The sequence below is a fragment of the Perognathus longimembris genome, chromosome 2 (assembly GCF_023159225.1).
Source record: "Perognathus longimembris pacificus isolate PPM17 chromosome 2, ASM2315922v1, whole genome shotgun sequence".
Classification (NCBI taxonomy): domain Eukaryota; kingdom Metazoa; phylum Chordata; class Mammalia; order Rodentia; family Heteromyidae; genus Perognathus; species Perognathus longimembris.
The window spans coordinates 14,323,384-14,336,850 of NC_063162.1; the positions used below are offsets into that span (position 1 = coordinate 14,323,384).

General features: G+C 43.5%; 1 protein-coding gene across 1 annotated transcript in view; it reads right to left on the bottom strand.

Annotated features, from left to right (window-relative positions):
- Acsl5 (acyl-CoA synthetase long chain family member 5) overlaps window positions 1-12,147 on the bottom strand; it is a 46,977-nt gene extending 34,830 nt beyond the window's left edge. Inside the window, exon 1 of the mRNA XM_048338264.1 lies at window positions 11,687-12,147. The gene's annotated coding sequence lies outside the window, so the exon portion shown is untranslated. The remainder of the gene's footprint in view (window positions 1-11,686) is intronic.
- Window positions 12,148-13,467: the final 1,320 nt, after the last annotated feature.

Consider the following 13,467-nt stretch of genomic DNA (forward strand, 5'->3'; position numbering starts at 1 on the left):
TATGCTTGTGTATTTCTTACAGTCACCTCCTCTGAGGCTAGCTGGCTGGTCACCTTATTGAGTGCTATTTTTCCATCTCCAGTCATGGACCAGGCTTCCTCTTTTCCATGACACAGTTCACCATCTAAAATGGCTCTAGTCCCTTATGATCCATTGTCCTCCCTGAGCTGAGATTCTAGTGGAGATCCCATTGCTACCATGCCTCTTGTGCCTACGCTATGATTGTTGAATGAGGGACCAGTTTTCTAGGTTGGAATTGTCTATTCTAAATACTCTCTATTCTAAATACTTTCAGTTCATCCATTATCCCTTGCCCTCAAATTCCAAAAAAAATCTCCAACCAGGTGCTGGTGGCTCATGCTTATAATCTTAGCTACTCAGGAGGCTGAGATCTGAGGATCAAGGTTGAAGCCAGTCCAAACAGAAAAATCCATGCAGCTCTACTTTCCAACTAACCTTCAAAAAAAAAAAAAGCCAGAAGTGGGAATGTGGCTCAAGTGCTAGCATGCCAGCCTTCAAACAAAAAGCCAAGCAAGAGTACAAGGCCCTGAGTTCAAATTTCAGTAACCCCCCCCCCAAATATAGTAAAACTTATTCTGTCTAGTTATGGGGCTGTGCTGCCCCTGTAATTCCAGCACTACAGAAGCTAAGGCAGCAGGATTATGACTTCAAGACCAGCCTGAGTTATATAGTGAATCCAAGGCCAGCCTGGGCTATACAGCAAAACCCTGTCTCAAAAAGAAAAGAAAACAAAAATCACTGTGGCCAATATTGAGATGAATTAAGATGGTCATTTTGGTAAGATAATGAATTGAGGATTGTGGATGGTATGTTTCTAACACACATAGACCATTGAGGGTAAGTCTCCTCCTCCACACTTAAATGAATTGAAATGAAAACAACTGCATTGTTAAGTGTGGAGAGAATCTAGCTAAGACATAAATTATTGTTATCTCCTGTTTCTGGAATTGTAATGAAAATAAAGCAAGCCATCTCTGCTTTTTTTCTTGCCTAGAGAGCTAATTATTTTCGGTGCAATAATGATATATAAATTGCAATTATAAACTTAAAAAAATCTACTGTGTAGAAAAGTGGCACAAGTTTGTTGGAGCTTAATTGGTTTCTCTATTCTCTGACATGTATGGGCTCATCCTGTGGTGACAGAAAGCTCATTAACAGGGAAACCAAGAGTCCCTAAGTTCTGACAGCTAGTAAACACATTCTTTCCTATGCCCTCACTCTGTCCTAGAGACTATGGCACACATGATTACAACACTTAATGACCTCAAAAAGGCCAATGTACTATTTAGAAGTATATAAAAGTATATAAAGTTCTGTTTAGTGGGCTGGGATTCTCATTTCAAACCTAATGTGATTTTCCTTAAAATTCTGCCACCTTCAACTTTGTCCTTAACCACATTGTAAGCCAATCACCTTATGAGCATACCTGAAGAGGTATGACAATCTTGTCCTTCCTTAACTTATAGTTAATGTGAGCCAAGTAGTGCCTATTGCCATATCCTTCACCCAATTTCCTCAGAGGCCTAGTGTGCCATGGTACTTCACCTTTTCTAACACCAGTTTACTCCTTTGCATCACATGTATGTTTCTTCTAGGTAAAGAGAAGACAGCTTGATTGACCACAATGACTCCATCATAGAATTCAGGGCAGCCAAGTGCTGATGACTCACACCTATAATCCTAGCTACTCAAGAGGCTGAGATCTGAGAATTCAAGTTCGAAGCCAGCTTGAGTGGACAAATGTGAGAGACTCTTATCTCTAATGAACCAGCAAAAAGTCAGAAATGGAGCTGGGGCTCATAGAGTGGAGTGCCTTGAGCAAAAAGTCCAAATGAGAGCTGAGAAGTAACCAGACACCAAAATAACTACCCTGATCACCAGTGATTTTCTTGTTCTATACAAGATGTAAGTATGAAAGTATGGAAAAAATGTCATTCTCATTAGCAAAAATAAAAGCATAAATGTACAAAATCCGTGTAAAAAGTTGAGACTTATAGCACATAAGAAGGTCTGAGATACGGAAAGTCCTACATCTTACCTGTCAATATATCTGATGCAACCCTAATCAAGACCAACAGGATTTTCTTGGGAACTAAAACTATGTGAAAAGTACACAAAAGTGATGAAACAAAAAAATAACAGTTGGAAATGTGGCTTAGCAGTAAAGTGCTTGCCTAGCATGCATGAAACCCTGGGTTCGATTCCTCAGCACCACATAAACAGAAAAAGCTGGAAGTGGTGCTGTGGCTCAAGAGGTAGAGTGCTAGCCTTGAGCAAAAAGAAGCCAGGGACAGTGCTCAGGGGTGCCAAGTCCCAAGCCCCAGGACTGGCAAAACAAACAAAACCAGCAATTGGGTAGGATACAAAGAAGTAAACATGTCCACATTTGAATAATTATTATTGTGCTGTAGACATTTTCTACTGGTCATAAACAGACCAGCCTACTTAATACAATAATCCTAAAATAAACCCAGTACAAGCTATAGTCATACACACAATTGTATTTCAAGGCAACATAGATTATTTTTTAGTTATGAGATATTGGGACAACTGGCTAGCCATTCAGAGACACAATACATAAAAGCTGACTACTGTCACACTTAAACAAAAATAAGTTGGAGACTTATTAAAATACTTAATAAAGACTTTTAGGTAAATACTTAGCTTAAATACGTTTAAAAGACTTAAATATGAAACCACAAAAACCATAAGGAGTGTGTGTGTGTGTGTGTGTGTGTGTGTGTGTGTGTGTGTGTACCAGTACTGGGACTCGAACTCTGGGCCTCATACTCTTGCTTCACTCCCCACGCTCCTCCTCACCTTCACTGGAGGCTGACTGACACTCTACCACTTGAGCCACGACTCTGCTTCTGGCTTTTTGCTGGTTAATTGAAGATAATCGTCTCATGGGCTTTTCTGCTTTGGCCAGCTTTGACTACTCTCCTCCTATCTCAGCTTCCTAAGTAGCTAGGATTCTAGGCATGAGCCACCAGTGCCTGGCCCATAAGGATATTTAGGAAGAAAGTATTAGAGAAAAAATTTTATAACATTGGTATGAGTAAGACTCAAGATAGATATGCAACTGCAATCTAGGAACAGAAGTGTCAAGTTTGATTACATAATTATTTTAACTGCCTTTCAGAAAAGATACCAAACACAAAGTCCAAAGATAAATGAGGGAAAACAATCAAACATGCCAGTCAGGCAAGGATCGGATTTCCTGAAAAAAGAACACTTGAAACACTTTAAAGTCAGCCTCTTAGGCCTTGCTCATTTTGCTCTGCCACCATTTAAATGTATGCCTTTTGGCCTAATGATTCTCCTATCCATTTATCCTAGAGGAACCATCAGCTCAATTGAATTTGTCACAAGTGATTCATAAAACATTGAGGATTTGTGTTGAGCCAAAGTAATCTTAGCTATCTTCTTTGTGAACTGGGCAATTAATCTACCCTCCATCAAGAGGCATCTCCTTTGTAAAATAACAATAGCAGTGTCTTTCTCATAATGCTCTAAATATAATTGTGGTGCTTACCACATAATATCAAGTCTTAGATATTAAGTTTTTCATCATTAAAGCTTAATTTTTTATTGAAGAGCCTAGGAAAGCCTTCTTAGGTACATAGGCTTGGTTACACATAGCACTTGAACATAATGAAACTCATAGCAGATAATGAATGAAAACATGTATGAAAACAACTCTACAATCTATTGCTAAGTAAGTGGGCAAGGTTGTGTAGCATGCTTTCAATTGTGATGAACTTTACATGCATTTGTGTTTATAAAACAGTAATCCTGTCAGGAAAAGATGGATGAAAGAGGAGGTATTAGAAATGGATTTTTCAGAAAGTTTTGGAATATCCAAGCATTGAACCAAAACACCTTGAAGGACTTGACAGATGTCATTTCTGGTGCTGAGGATTTAGCTGTGAAACCTTGCCCTTCCGGGATTAGTTTCTACTGGGGAGTTGGGCAACATGCCTAAACAATGACCAGATTGTTATAACACCATGGAACAACAAACGGCATTTTTGAAAAATTGAGTAAGGAAAAAAAGGACTTGAGGATAGAGTAAAGAAGGAGAATTTTAATTAGGAAGGGAATCCATCTCACTGGGTTGACAGTTTCATCTGAAGCATGGATTTTGCTTGGTTTAGCAAACAATAATATGTAGGGCTTTTTATTATCCCACCTCTACCTCAGGAAGCTATCTTAGGAAGCTGTGCTCCTTCCCGTCGCCGCCCCCCCCCCCCCCCCCGCCCTGTTGGTGCATTGCTTGGGAACACACCCAGGAATACACCCCAGGCTTGTCTTTGCAAGTGCAGCTCTCCTGGCCCCCAAACTATGTGCTCCCTGTGGCCCATTCCAGGCCTGGTAATCCGGCTTAAAACTGCAGCTCTGAGAGTGGAACACATTCATTTCTCTAGCAGATAAGAAACCAGAACAAAGGTAAAGTCTCAGGGCTGGGAATATCTGTGTGGTTCAACACTGACTCCAAATACCTAGGAAAAGAGTCTGACATGTGAGCCTGTCTCGATTGCTTCCTAGCCACTCCCCAGTGCCCGGTGTGCTCAGGCCACCACCGCGCATGTACCACATGACCAGGCACGGCTTCCTCTCCTCCCCTGGGAACCTGGTCCAGGGTACACAGAAGCACAAACACTGGAGCTGTCCCCAAGTAGATTAGAAAATGGCTTCTTGTTGCCTCCAGAAAGACCACGCAGGCACACCCCATGTGGCAGAGCATGAAGCTCGCCTTGCCAAAAGGAGCCTCACGAAAACTCCAGGAGGTAGCTGAATAGTAACTTCCATACCACAGAAAGATTCAATTAGGTTGTTTAAATAATTAGAAGAGGGGGACCCAAAGTGACCGCACCGTCCCACATTTCTCTCATCCTAGAACATGGGTGTATCTGGCTTATCCAAGTTGGAGAACAGCTGGTAGTAGAAAGGTGAGTTTTGGGCTTGGGTTGGCATCCCTGAGTAGAAGCAAATACTGTAGGTGAATCAGGATTTTCAAGGAATATCCACTGATGATACCTTTCCTGCCTAATGACATAAGAAGGCTGGGAGACATGGAACAGCATCAGATCTTTCCTCTGGCTGAGTCTCAGCCAGGCACGCTGTGACTCAATGAATCCCTCTGTGACCACAGACTGAGCTATGGGCTGTGATCACTTCATATGCGTCCCGATGAGCCTTTGGACTCTAGCATGCCTGGCACAGACCCTGGGGTACAGTGGGAATCTCTTCCTTTGGTCACTGTTGGCACAAATTCAGAGAAAGGCATGGAGGGAGGGGAGTCTATAGAAGGAAACCCACTGAAGAATTCAGCCCACAAGGAACACAATGTGCTCCTGTATGTGGAGAGTCACAAAGTCCATCATACTTCCTGCGACAGTATCTTCCTGCAGAATGCCATAGCCAAGGGCTTCATACCACGAGCAACACTCAGCAGTCTAATCTGCGTGAGGCCAAGGTCCACTGAGAACTTGGGTATCTGAACATGTACCATATTCTAGTTATAGAATAAGTTCCCTCGTGCAACCACAATACTTTGAGACAAATTCCCTATGGGATATAACCAGCTTTGGAAGCCATTGATAGACAGAAGAATGTGCATCACAAAGGATATGCTTATTCTCTGAGCTTTTCATGTACTCTGTGGAGTGTGTGTGTGTGTGTGTGTGTGTGTGTGCTGGTACTGAGGCTCACTTGAGCCACAGCTCCATTTCTGGCTTTTGGTGGTTGATTGGAGATAAGAGTGCCACAGACTTACCTAGGCTGGCTTTAAGCCATCATCCTCAGATCTCAGCCTCTTGAGTAGGTAGGATTACAGGTGTGAGCCTGGCTTCCACTTACCTTTATAATTACTTTTAATAAGGCAAACAAAGTCTTGGACTCATGCCTGATACTATACCAGGAACTGAGAAGTAGGCACTTAGAAAATATGATTGCTGTCCTTTAGTGTCTTATGAGTCTATGTAACATGAAAACACATGCAAAATGGTTCAGTGTGTAGGATGTGTTCATCCATTTGAAGAAGGGAGAGGCTAGTATAGACTGGAGTTGATTAAAATATCTTTATGGAGCATAGAGACCCAAGGATGTATGATCCTTGCTCTCCTGGCAATGTTGCCAATGATCTCTTTGCCAGGAGTAATCAGAAATGATGATCCTACCAATGAAGCCCATGGCTGCTAAGACCCAATCCTGGTTCCAGCCTTACTCCCTGTCTCTATGTTTTTTTTTTCAACTGTTGTTTTGAATCCACTTTTTCACTGAAAAGATCATGACTACATTAAGTTGGATGGGCCTAAATGGAAGGCGGGAAGTACCTGGATGTAGCTGGCGGTATAAGGGGAGTAGGGGATGGGAATTTAGGTGAGAAACTGTGAAAAGGTATTTCTATTGGAGATTGGTGCCATTACTGAACCATTGGAGTCCATCTGACTCACTGAGACACTAGAGGGGACCAGGCCTTGACCAGTGGGAGAGAGTAGTATTTAATAACCCATCCCCTGTGAAGTCAAATACTCAGAGTCAACTCACTCAATTCCTTAGGACAGTGTGGCACCAACCACAGGGCAGCAACAGGGAGTGACAAATCCATTGGCACTTAGGTTGATATAGCCAATCTTGATCTACCACTGCACTTCAAACCATCATCATCCTACAGCCCTGTTCTGTGGAAAGCCTTGTCCAGGTGAACACTCCCTAAGGGCATCTCAAACCTCTTGCTGACCAAGTGAATCATGAGAGAATAAGGAGAATGAATATCACAAGTCCACTGGACTTGATAAGAGGGGATGTAAAAAGATAGATAGGCTGGACAAAGTACTAGGTCCCTATCACCCTTGCCAGAATAAAGACTGGGTGACGCAAAAGGTTGTGAAAGAGGCCTTCCTGTCCCAGTTCTCTGCAGAATCAGCTCTCGTACTACCTAGCTAGACCAATGGTCAAAAGCCAACAGACCCAAGGTACAATCAGGAAGCTTCATTGCCAATATCCTCATTTGCAAAGGCAAACTTTTTGTGGGAGAGTGGGGGAGTTGACCTGGGGCTTGAACTCAGTGTTTGGGCCCTGCCCCTGAGCTTTTGTGTTCAAGGCTAGCACTTTACCACTTGAGCCACAGCTCCACTTCTGGCTTTTTGTGGCTAATTAGAGATCAAAGTCTCATAGACTTTCCTGCCTGGGCTGGCTTTGAACCATGATCCACAGATCTCAGCCTCCTACAGTAGTTAGGATTACAGGTATGAGCCACTGGTGCCTGGTACAAAGGTTATTATTAAGGTTATTGCCTCCTCAGATGCCAGGGCAGCAAAACTACCATTTTCCAGGTGATTTGTCCAGAGAACAGTTATTTAATGCTACTGAGCATTGGTTTCTCTCAAAGCACACACAGACAAGAACCGTCTGCCATATCTGCTGCACTCTTCAGCCCCTGAGAAGTCCTCAGGAAGAGCAGCTTTCTTTCCTTCTCATTACTTTATTTTTCAAGTCCTTATCCATATCAGATGTTCTGTTATAAGATGTCCCAAAAGAAAGGATATGATTGCCCGGGCTCTGGTGGCTCCTGCTTGTAATCCTAGCTATTCAGGAGGATGAGATCTGGGCATCTCAGTTCAAAGCCAGTCCAGCAGGAGAGTCTCTGAGACTCTTATCCACAATTATCCACCAGAAAACTGGAAGTGTCTGTGTGGCTCAAATGGTAGAGCATTAGTATTGAGCTGAAGTGCTCAGGTATGGCACTCAGGCCCAGAGTTCAAGCCCCAGAACCGACAAAAGGAAAAAAAAAAAAAAGAAAGGATGTGATCATAAGTCTTCATTCCAGTCACCAGTTACATGTGAAGGTATTCATAACTCCCCATTTTTCTTTTTCTTAATAATAGTAACTATTATTATCATTCCAGCACTTGCTCAACTTGCTTGCTTAGCTGGTATTCTACCACTTGAGCCATGCCTTCACTTCAGCCTGTCTTTTTGTGAGTTATTTTGGAGCTGGAGTCTCACAGACTTTCCTACTTGGGTTAGGTCCACACCGTGATCCTCTGGATCTCTGCTTCCTAAGTAGCTCAGATGACAGGCCTGCATTATTAGCACCTGGCTATAACTCCTCATTGTTACTTAAACAGAATGTTGAAGTTGAAAGAGACATGGTCTATCTTTGACTCAACCCTCTCTTCTCTTCCTCCCACAAGCCACTCAAAACACCACAGTGCTTAGAATAGAATGACCCTAGAAGACTCGGAGATCTACAATAGTAGAGCATGGGCTATCTGACCTTCCAAACCCCATGAACTCCTATGTTTATTGACATACCAGGAACAGAGAACCTAGGAAGGGTCAGGTCCTGTGCCACAGAAAAGAGCTAACAAACAGTCTATTTCTGATCTCAGGATACCAGGTCACAGGTGGGGGGGAGGGGGGAACAGACTTGAATGCACTCACAGCACAATGAAGTGTGAATTGTTATGGCTGAGGCCATGGCTGTTGGGGTCACACCAATCCTACAGAATGTGGCCAAACTTGAGAGTCACCTCCCGGTGGTACCTGACCAAAGCTCAGCTCATCTACTGGCCAGCCATGGGAGATAGACAGAGCAGGCTATAAACTGTTGGTTTCTGAAAACAGTCTCTGAATTCTGGTCTGGAAATGCATCTGCCTGGAAGGTTTTTGTTTGTTTGTTTTTTGTTTTTTTTTTTGTGCCAGTTCTGGGCCTTGGACTCAGGGCCTGAGCACCATCCCTGGCTTCTTCCAGCTCAAGGCTAGCACTCTGCCACCTGAGCCAAAGCACCCCTTCTGGCTGTTTTCCATATATGTGGTGCTGGGGAATCGAACCGAGAGCTTCATGTGTAGGAGGCAAGCACTCTTGCCACTAGGCCATATTCCCAGCCCTGGAAGGTATTTTTTTTCCTTTCGCTTTTTAAAGGTGCAATGCATATAAAAGCAACAAAAACGAACCATTTTAAAGTGAACAACTCAGTGCATTTTGTACATTCACAATGTCACACAACCCCATCAAATTCCAAAGCATTTTCATACCATCCCCAAACAAAAATGTGTGCCCATTAAACATTTGTACTCCACCTCCTATGCTGACCCCAGCCTCTGCAAATGGCCAAGCTGCTTTTTGTTTTACAGATTCGAGATGGAAGGATTTTCGGCCTATGCACTAAACTAGACTCATCAGAAATGGAGGTGCTGATTGCTTTTGGAAACAAATTAGCCAGAGTTCAAATTCTAATTCAATCTAATCATAGGGCATTTAGTGTAATTACTGTATTTTTAAACGTCACTTTCTTCATTTACCAAACAAAAAAGCTACTTCATAGGACTTTTTAATTATCAAAAGGTATTCAAAACACCGTATTAAAATGTTCAGAAAATCATATGAAAAGAATGTAAACCCAAATATTCAATGTCTAGGGGTGTGTGTGTGTGTGTGTGTGTGTGTGTGTGTGTGTGTGTGTGTGTGCCAGGATTGGGGCTTGAACTAAAGGCCTGGGCAGTATGTTTCAGCATTTTTGCTCAGAGCTAGCACTCTACTACTTGAGCCACAGCTCTGCTTCTGGCTTTTTGGTAGTTAATTGGAGATAAGAGTCTTCCAAGTTTCTTGCCTGGGCTAGCCTCAAATGATGATCCTCAGATCTCAGCCTCCATAGATCTCAAGTCTCCTGAGTAGCTATAATTACAGATGTGAATCACCAGTGCCTAGCATAAGTACCTTTATATGAATTAAAATGTCTAAGAAGTCTGGAGGAAAGTTAATCTCACATATGAGTGGATGAACATCTTTTTAACCTCAGGCTGCCTACAGCTTCTAAGTTTTACAACTGGCTGTTGCTTTGTGACTTTGGGGAAGTTGCTTCACCTCTCTGAGCCTTGTTACTTTCTCAACTACAATATGGTGATTAAGCATGAGTAGCTACTATGTACCTGTAGGTACTTCATTGGCTTTTTTCTTCTTCTTCTTCCTTGTCTCCAACCATAGCTTTTTCCCTATGTTTCTACATGTACAATACTCTCAAGTGTGAAATGGTAACTGATATTGCCTTAAAGAGTTATTGTACAGCTGTGGAGAAAAGACTCCTTTAGGTTAGGACCTACTCAAATGCATGGCTGAAACACTGTTTGGTCTAGATATTTGTTTTTTGTTTGGGTTTTTTTTTTGGTGCCAGTCCCGGGACTTGAACTCAGGACTTCCACACCATACTTGAGCCTTTGTGCTCAAGCCTAATACTCTACCATTTTAGCAACAACTCCATTTCCTGCTTTCTGGGGGCAGTTAATTGGAGATAAGAGGGGCCTGGCTTTGAAACTCCATTCTTAGGTCTCAGCCTCCTGTGGTGCTAGGTTTACAGGCCAGGCATGAGCTGGGCTCAGTGTTTTCTTTTTGTTGTTGTTGTTTTTTGTGCTACTCCTGGGGCTTGAACACAGGAGCTGGGCTTTGTCCCTAAGTTTTTGTTTTTGTTGTTTGTTTGTTTTTTAAAGATAGTGCTCTACTATTTGAGCCACAGCTTTACTTTGGGATTTTTTTTCTGGTTAACTTCAAATGAGAGTCTCATGGGCTTTCCTGCCAGGGCTGGCTTCCAACCACGGTCTTCAGATCTCAGCCACTTTGTCAGTATTTTTTTTTTCTTAAACTAAACGTGTTTCTCTGGAGTGTGCCCAGTATGAATTTCCCTATTCTCTCATCATCATCAGCCCATCAGATACCATCAACCTATTCATTCATAAACACTTGAATTTATGACTCTTAGTTTATTTGTGTTTTTACTCCTTTCACTGGGCCAGGCACATATGTGGTACCCATATTTTTTTTAAAATATCATATTTCCCCCGAGATAGATTCTGTATTTATCTGAAACACCTGTCACTTCACAAGGAGAAGGCTCTATGGAGTGACTTCAGGTTTTTGTTTTATCTTATTTTTTCAGTATTTTATCCTAGTTGTTATAAAATAGCAATTACCTAGAAGCTGGACTTTTTATAGTCAATCCCACTCTTTAAATGAAACCATCACAACAAAAGTTGGCACCCCATACAAGGTACCAAGCCCCAACTGCAGAGCCTTTTCCAAAGGCTCAGTTCCCTAAAATCCTTCCAGGCTTTCTTAAGGGTTGCCTGTGACCTTACCATTGGAAAGGTACCCAGCTTTGTTCAGAAAAGGTTCTGGGTCTGTTCAAATTACAAATCAACTCTTACCATCAGGGAATCAGTGTACCCTGAAGACTGCAGACAAGCACCGGGGCCACCACGTGGAGCTTTGTCAGGCCCACAAAGTTGATCTCTGTGGAAGTCCCCCTGCTCCGGAGAAGTGAGAGAAAGAGCCATCTTTGCCTCGGATTCATCCTTTCCCTCAGCCTGCCTGAACTAGGGATTTTCAGGTGGCCCTTGGAGTGTCTGAGGAGCCATAAGTGGGAGAGAGAAGTTGAAATGCGTGCACACACACACACACACACACACACACACACACACACACACACAGAGAGAGAGAGAGAGAGAGAGAGAGAGAGAGAGAGAGAGAGAGACAAGCACGTGGGACACAGCAAGCTTAACTTCCCCAGCTGCTTTGTTAAAATTAGGAGTCAGGATGTCTGTGTCACAAATTCACAACAACCCTGGCTGAGTAACACCCCCTCCCCGTGGACAGTCCTCTTACCCTGCCTTGTGAGTGCCTTAGGCTTCCAGCGAATGGGGCTTCCTGGCTCTGAGTTCTTCCTGGTACGAGAGCCCTTGTCCCTCTCTTCGCAGCCCTGGGACAGGGTAGCTTCAGAGCATCCATACAGGCAGAGAGCCTGGCTCGGGGTGTCCACAATGTGCCCTGCTGGGAGCTGAGCTGTCCTGGATCAGGCCATGGCTCGGCTCTCAAACGTGGTCCTGCTCCGGGGACTTCACTTCCTGCTTTTTCTTTCACAACTGAAAGTGGAAGTAGTCTGACCAGGAGGAGAGGAGCGGCCAAATCTACTCTGGCTCTTTTGCAAAGCCTTTAACCCCAGCCCCTCAGGGTTCACAGGAAAGCCAGCTTGCTCGGGTGTCTCCACCCAGCCCTCCTGGGTCCAACAATCTCTCAACCAGGGTAAAAACAACCAACCAACCGACCAAACAAAAGCACTAAAAGCAACTCCAGGTCCCGCACTCTCATGTCATAGCAGCAGAGGTGACGCTATTCCCTGCTAAATTCACAGGACGGGAAAGTCCAGTGAGGAAGGACCTCCGCCCTCAGGGCCATCCTGAGATCACATCCTCCTCCTTCTCTCCAGTCCCCAGGCCTGTCTGCCTCTGCCCCAAAGCATTTCTCACAGAGCCCAAAGCGGCTTGGGCCATGAGCCTGAGAGGGCTCCTTTCCCTCTAACATGTCAGCCCCTCCTCTCACACAAGTATATGTGTTCCATCGCCTGGTATTGCCACATTTATCTGATTTACCTAAAGGCTGTGGACTCACAGGAACATGGGAGCTGCCGTTCTCAGATCTGGAAGCAGAAATCATGTATTTTTCCTGCCCTTTCCCACTTCCCCACTCCAACTCTACAGACACTGCCTGGACTTAAGAACTCTCCCAGGCTTGATCCCTGCCTGAGCTCACAGGAAGTGCAGAGTGAACTTGACTCTGCTAGAGTTAGATTAGGATTTGTTCTCTCAGTAAAGAGGAGGTCCTTAGCTTCCAGCTAAAAAGGGCAGGGCCAGCTGGGCCACAGTCTCTGAGAAGTGTTGGACCTGGGAGAAGGATAAATGACAGGACCTGGCATTCCATCTTCTGGGGTTTCTCAGAGCTGGAGGAAGCCTTGGCTTTTATTTCATTTCAGGAGCTCAGCTTCCCCAAGTGACAAGTTCCTTCAGAGAACATTCAGAGAATACCAGAATGTGTGTCAAACTTCAATCTCTCTAATCCTTCTGAGTTTCTCTCTCTCTCTCCCTCTCTCTCATGTGTGTGTGTATGTGTGTATGTGTGTGTGTGTGTGTGTGTGATGTGTGTGTGTGCTGTCTTCCTGCCTAAGTATAGAGGAAAGGCTAAAAGAAGAGGAGGCATTATTATTATTATTATTATTATTATTATTATTATTATTACTATTCTCTGGAACTGACGACTCAAGATCAAAAAGTCCTGGCTATTTCACAATCTCACCAGTTTGTTCTATGTGATCCTACCTGCACATGAGTGACACAAGATTTTAGAGAACAAAAGAAGGATTTGACAACACAAAAGGATTCTGTGTTGCAGAGCAGGCTTAGCGATGACTGATCAGGATTCAACTTCTAGCCATCTTACCTTCTAGCTGTTGACCAGCTCAGAGATGCATTACTTTGAAATAGAATGATGCTACATATATATTTGAGGGTGGTAAGCCAATAATACATCATGTAAATCTCCAGCCCCTACTATCATCTGCTAAAGACTCCTTTGTCTCTTCCAATGGGAACCACTGTTCTCAGCAGCTGTGT